Source organism: Teleopsis dalmanni, chromosome 2 (genome assembly GCF_002237135.1).
Source record: "Teleopsis dalmanni isolate 2A chromosome 2, ASM223713v2, whole genome shotgun sequence".
NCBI lineage: Eukaryota > Metazoa > Arthropoda > Insecta > Diptera > Diopsidae > Teleopsis > Teleopsis dalmanni.
The window spans coordinates 219810914-219817396 of record NC_051847.1 but is presented as its reverse complement, the minus strand read 5'-3'; positions in this window follow the sequence as shown (position 1 = coordinate 219817396).

Sequence of the window (6483 nt, the reverse complement as noted above, 5' to 3'; positions counted from 1 at the left end):
TTACGTTTGAGTGTGAAAGGCACAACAACAGTTTTCTCCGGATTTATGGAGAGACCCTCACTTTCGCACCACGCTAAAATGCGTCGAAGGTGCCCTATCAATATCTCTGATAGACTCCTACCATGCTTTCCAGATACTATTATAACTAGATCGTCTGCATACCCAATGGCGTCACAACCAATATTCTCCAACAAGATTAAAAGTTCATCAACAACCACTGACCAGAGCAAAGGAGACAGTACTCCACCCTGTGGGCAACCTTTTGCGGCCTCAACAGCTACAGACGTTCTACCTAAGGTTGATGTAATTTTTCTGCTTTGAAGCATCGCCTCAATCCAGGAAATAACATTAAAATCAACATTTCTGTTAGTTAAGGCATTCGAGATCGAGCCATAACTCGTATTGTCGAAAGCTCCTTCAATATCCAGAAATGCACAAAGCGCAATTTCTTTGTTTTTGTGGGCCTTTTCAATTCTACTGACCAAGTTATGTAAGGCCAATTCGGTAGATTTCCCTTTGGAATAAGCGAATTGAGTTTTGTGAAGAGGTTGACTTTTAGACAGTTCTGTACGAATATAGATATCTATGAGTCTTTCCATAGTTTTCAGGAGGAAGGATGAGAGACTAATCGGTCTATACGATTTAGCGTCATCACTTGGTCTATTACCATTTTTTGGTATAAATACCACTTTCACTTCTCTCCAAGCTTCAGGTATATGTTTCCAGCAAAGGCTAGCCCTAAAAAGCACCTTTAAAGGATTGATAAGAACGTCTATGCCGTTTTGTATAAGTGCCGGGAAGATACCATCACTTCCTGGTGACTTGAAAGGACTGAAAGAATTAACTGCCCATCTGATTTTATCAATGTCAAAAATGATACCAGATAGCGACATTAAACGATTGTCTGGTTGTTCATAACTTAACGTGCGCCTATCTATGGATGCATCACATAAGATCGATCCTGGAAAGTGCACATGTAGTAAATGTTGTAAAGTTTCCCTGCCATTTGCTGTGTAGAGACCATCATTCTTTTTCAATAGACCAATGTCATTTGAAAGAGACTTTCTCAACACTTTATGAAGGCGAGCCATTTGCGGAGTGTTGTCAACCCCGTCACAGAAAGTTTTCCATGATTTCCGTTTAGATTTTCTAATCTCATTGTTGTAGGCAGTCAAGGATGTTTTATAGTCGACCCACACCCCTGATCGCTTTGCTAAATTAAAAAGCTTCCTAACCTCCCTGCGCATTTCTTCGAGCCTTTTGTTCCACCATGGCACATCCCGTCTGGATGTACGTGGTTCAACCTTACATGCATCTTCATGCGCCTGAGAGATAACAGAGTTTATTTGATCTGCAGCTAATTCAAGTTCATCAATATGACTGATTGAATTCAGTAACTGGTCCTCCTTACTAGCTAAGGATAGTCTAAAGATTTCCCAGTTGATACACTTACGTGCAGCTGGCAAATTTTTATGTAAAAAGTGACCCGGCAGTTCAAAAAGAATATGTTGGTGGTCAGATAAAGAAACCTCCTTTGAGACCCTCCAATTAACAACATAATTGGAGATAAATTGACTAGAAAGAGTAAGGTCAAGAACCTCTCTTCTAATGGCATTAATAAAAGTGGGTTCAGAACCATTGTTCAATATGCTGACGTTATTACTACTAAAGTATTCTAAAAGCATTTGCCCTCTTCTATTTATGTTAGTACTACCCCATAAGGTATGGTGCGCGTTTGCGTCGCAACCAATTATAAATTGTAAATTATTGGATTTGCAATAACTTGCCAAGTTTGTGACTGCTTCAGGTGGTGCTTCATCTGCATCGCCTGGAAAGTAGGCCGATGCGATCACGATCTCTCGTGTTCCGCACTCCGTCGGGATCTCAAAAATGGCCGACACCAATTCCCTCTGGATGAAATCTGGAATTGGAATACAGTTAACATTTTTGTTTACTAGTATAGCAGTTCTAGGCGACTCTATGTCACGTTTATATATCAACTTACTTGATTGATGTTGAAGGCCTTTTATATGCCCACCGACTGTCCATGGCTCCTGGATAAGCGCTATGGCCAGTCCTTTTGTGGCGAAGGTCCTGCACAAGGTAGCCGATGCTCCTTTCGCGTGGTGCAGGTTCGCCTGTAACACCCCTATGGTGCTCATTTTTGTTGAGTTTTATTGAGAGAGCGTTCGACTTCCTTTTGAAGTCGAGCTCTTCGTGGCCCTTTTTCCTTCTGGCGCTCTTTTGGAGTTGTTGATGCTCCACCCACAGGTGGCCGCATCCAAAGCTTTTTTTGAATGGCGGCTCTACTAGTAGTTGGGGCCTCATTTGGATTCACAATAGACGTAAGTGTTGATTGTGGGACCACGTGCTCCACTTTCTGTTTCTCCGTCCTTGTGATCTGGAGTTTATTTGGAACCTTTTGTTCCACAGGCCGTTGTTCTGGCTGCCCCTCCTTTGTCATACTGTTAGTTTTAAGCAGTAGCTTGACATGGCTGAAGCGATATGCAATTCTACCTCCACTCTGGACCAGTGAGTTCCAGGATGCATCGTCGACAGCAAAGACGATGTGGAGCAGTGAACCTTCTGCGGTCCGCTGTAATACCTTCCAGGTGCTTGCTTTAATCCTGTTCTGGGCCTCAATTGTGGCAAGAACCTTGGTATTTTCAAAATCGCAACTGTGTGGGAAGTATCCTCGCACCAGATGTGTTTTTGGAAACTCCGACTCTTCAACCACTTTGGCGCCCAGTTTAGCCTTTGTTGCAATAGCTGCCGCATTTTTACGGACCCATTCAGCCGTTTGGTTATTTGTGCACACCATCATGAGCCATCCCGTACGAGGGAAACAACCTTCAAATTCTGGTTTAACCTCGTCAGACGCCAACTCTATGGCAGTCTCAATTATAGCCTCCTGTAGCTGTGCAGTCTGTTCCCTGTTTAGGGGGCACTTAGCCAAATCAAAAGGAACAAATCCTAATTTGATCCCCTTGGCCTGACTGGCTACTTGGCTGAAAGAGGGTTTACTCGATCCCTGAATCGAGGCGTTTTGTTTTGGTTTCTTACCAGCTGGCATGACCATGTCGTCAGATAAAGCCCTTTTAGCTGGCGCACGAGTTGGAAGTTTAGAAACCATGTCTAGGGCCACATCCCTAGAGTGTCCCTGACTCATGTAAGCCTTTAACCTCCTCTTCTGCATTGAGTTCAGTTTCACAAAACCCTTCTGGTCATGTAAACTGATCCCTTTCATACAAACATTGACAACAGTAGCACCTGACTGTTGAGAACAGAGACTGACTCCGTCAATGTCAATAGAGGCAGCATCAGACCCTTCAGTTTCTGTGCTGCTAGCATCAGTATACTGTGGAAAAACAACATTTTCCACAGCGTGTATATTTTTGCAGATGTGCCCAACAGCACCATCTGCAAAAGGTTCACTGACCTGTGACACAACAGTCGACTGGTCGTTGTTAATTCCCTGCCCGACAGCAGTAGTGTTTGATGCGATAAGGGTAGCATCATCCCCTTTAGTTTGTTCATTAGACGTATCCATATGATATCCCACGAGTATTAGGGAAGTATAAAGTCGCCATCGGCAGAGCCCATTTACCGACAGAAGGCAAATTGAAAGCGGAGGTCGCCTGGTATCCGCAGTTCGCTATTAAGGTCATCACTAGCCCCGTGACCAAGTTCCTACAGGCATAGCTGTTCCACCGTAGATTGGGGGGTTGTTCGGGTCTCATTCATACATACACACATACTACACCATACACCATACATCCTAGGTACAAAAACTATAGATTGTTTCATATCTTCACTCAAACCCAGGGTGTTTTCCTTCACCCCGCCTAGTTGCTGGCGACCCCAAAACCAGCAGAGACATGACCTAACTGCTTTGGGGTCATCGATCCTACAAACAACTAAACTTCCATTAAAGGCCGATCGATTGACTAACGAACTTAATGAGTAGCACCAAAATGCAAAGACTCATCTACTCCCCGAGACGCTAAGATGTTATAGTAGCCATTCGGACCACGTCAGTCAGCCTACATAAAGTTACTACTAATACACATAAAATTACTACTACTACAAATACTACGTAAAATAAAACAAACACAACTACATAAAACAACAAAACATAGACTACATGACAACACAAAACTACCTAAAGGTAGATCTTGGTTGTACACCTCGTTCTAGAAACGTTAAAAATTCACAGTCGTCTGACAAATGCCAGGTGATTGCGAATATTCATATTTATAGTCCGAGTTGTAGCTAAGCCCCTACACCACGTCAAGGTGCCTACCATGTAGAGGGTCACATTGTAGTTAGTTTCTTTTGTGTTTCGTGATTCCTTGGCAAAGGAATATAGTAGGGACTTATTTTCCTTTGCGAAGGCATATAGTAGGTTTCTTTTCTGACGGTTTCTTCAGTTTGCTTAGTAGGGACTTATTTTCCTTTGCGAAGGAATATAGTAGGTTTCTTTTCGGGCGATTTCTTCAGTTTGCTTATTTATTTGAATCCCCACATATCCATGTCTGTACAATCACATTGAATATGTTAAAGTTGCAACAATAATTGATTTATATTTATCACAATTCATTTTGTGAATTTATGGCAACACATTTCATTTATTATGATAAAAGCTTCAATTTTAACGTACTATTGTCAAATCATTCAATGAAGAAGACGATTCCATTCAAAAAGAATATCGGCTAATTGGTTAATATAACTGATTATAATAAACAAGCCATCGTTTTCTTGTTTTATTTTCAATAAATCTGGTCTTTTTCTTAAACTTTCTAAATGAACTACACGTTGTTCTGATATTTCTTTAGCTTTGTTTATTACGTCAATTTTTTGTTTATTACGTCAACGGCAAGATATAGACTCGACTACCTTGGAAGCCAGATCTTAATCCCAATATAAAATAGATAAAATTAAGTCCACAGCAATAACAAGATTTATAAATAGTTTAAAATTGTCCTAATTGGGCCTTTAGGCTTAAATAGCCTAAGGCCCAACTAGGACAACTTAACACTTAACACTAGCGGATGTGATTCCAACATCCACTCCGGTAGATCATTTGCACCTCGAAATGGAGATGTTTTACGCTGTTTTTGATAGGTTTCATGCTGTACTCTTTTATAAATTAAGTATTTTAAGTAAATTTCTTTAAAACATAAAACTTAACTGTTTATGTCGAAAAAATCTCACGAGTTTTATATTACTTTTTCCAATATTTGTAGATATTACCCAGTTGTTTTTGTTTAGTTGGCACTTATCCAACTAGATAAATATAGTTACTTTTTCAAGTTTTATTTTAGTTTATATTAAAGGGTAAGTTGGTATATACATCTCTACTTGTGTTCTATCTCTCATATTCTTTTAATTGCAATTTCACTGTTATTTCCTTGAATCATCCCGATCTATATGTATATCTGTCATTATCTATTTAACTGTCATTTTGTACCTATCTGCCATTATCTTTCTATCTATCTATCTATCTATCTATCTATCTATCTATCTATCTATCTATCTATCTATCTATCTATCTATCTATCTATCTATCTGTCTATCTATCTATCTATCTATCTATCTATCTATCTATCTATCTATCTATCTATCTATCTATCTATCTATCTGTCTATCTATCTATCTATCTATCTATCTATCTATCTATCTATCTATCTATCTATCTATCTATCTATCTATCTATCTCTCTATCTATCTATCTATCTATCTATCTATCTATCTATCTATCTATCTATCTATCTATCTATCTATCTATCTCTCTATCTATCTATCTATCTATCTATCTATCTATCTATCTATCTATCTATCTATCTATCTCTCTATGTATCTATTTATCTATCTATTTATCTATCTATCTATCTATCTATCTATCTATCTATCTATCTATCTATCTATCTATCTATCTATCTATCTATCTATCTATCTATCTATCTATCTATCTAGTTCTATCTATCTTTCTAATTCTATCTATCTATCTAATTCTATTTATCTATCTAATTCTATCTATCTATCTAATTTTATCTATCTAATTCTATCTATCTATCTTATTCTATCTATCTATCTTATTTTATCTATCTATCTATCTATCTATCTATCTATCTATCTATCTATCTATCTATCTATCTATCTATCTATCTATCTATCTATCTATCTAATCTATCTATCTATCTATCTATCTATCTATCTATCTATCTATCTATCTATCTATCTATCTATCTATCTATCTATCTATCTATCTATCTATCTATCTATCAATCTATCTATCTATCTATCAATCTATCTATCTATCTATCTATCAATCTATCTATCTATCTATCTATCTATCTATCTATCTATCTATCTATCTATCTATCTATCTATCTATCTATCTATCTAGCTATCTATCTATCTATCTATCTATCTATCTATCTATCTATCTATCTATCTATCTATGTATCTATCTATCTATCT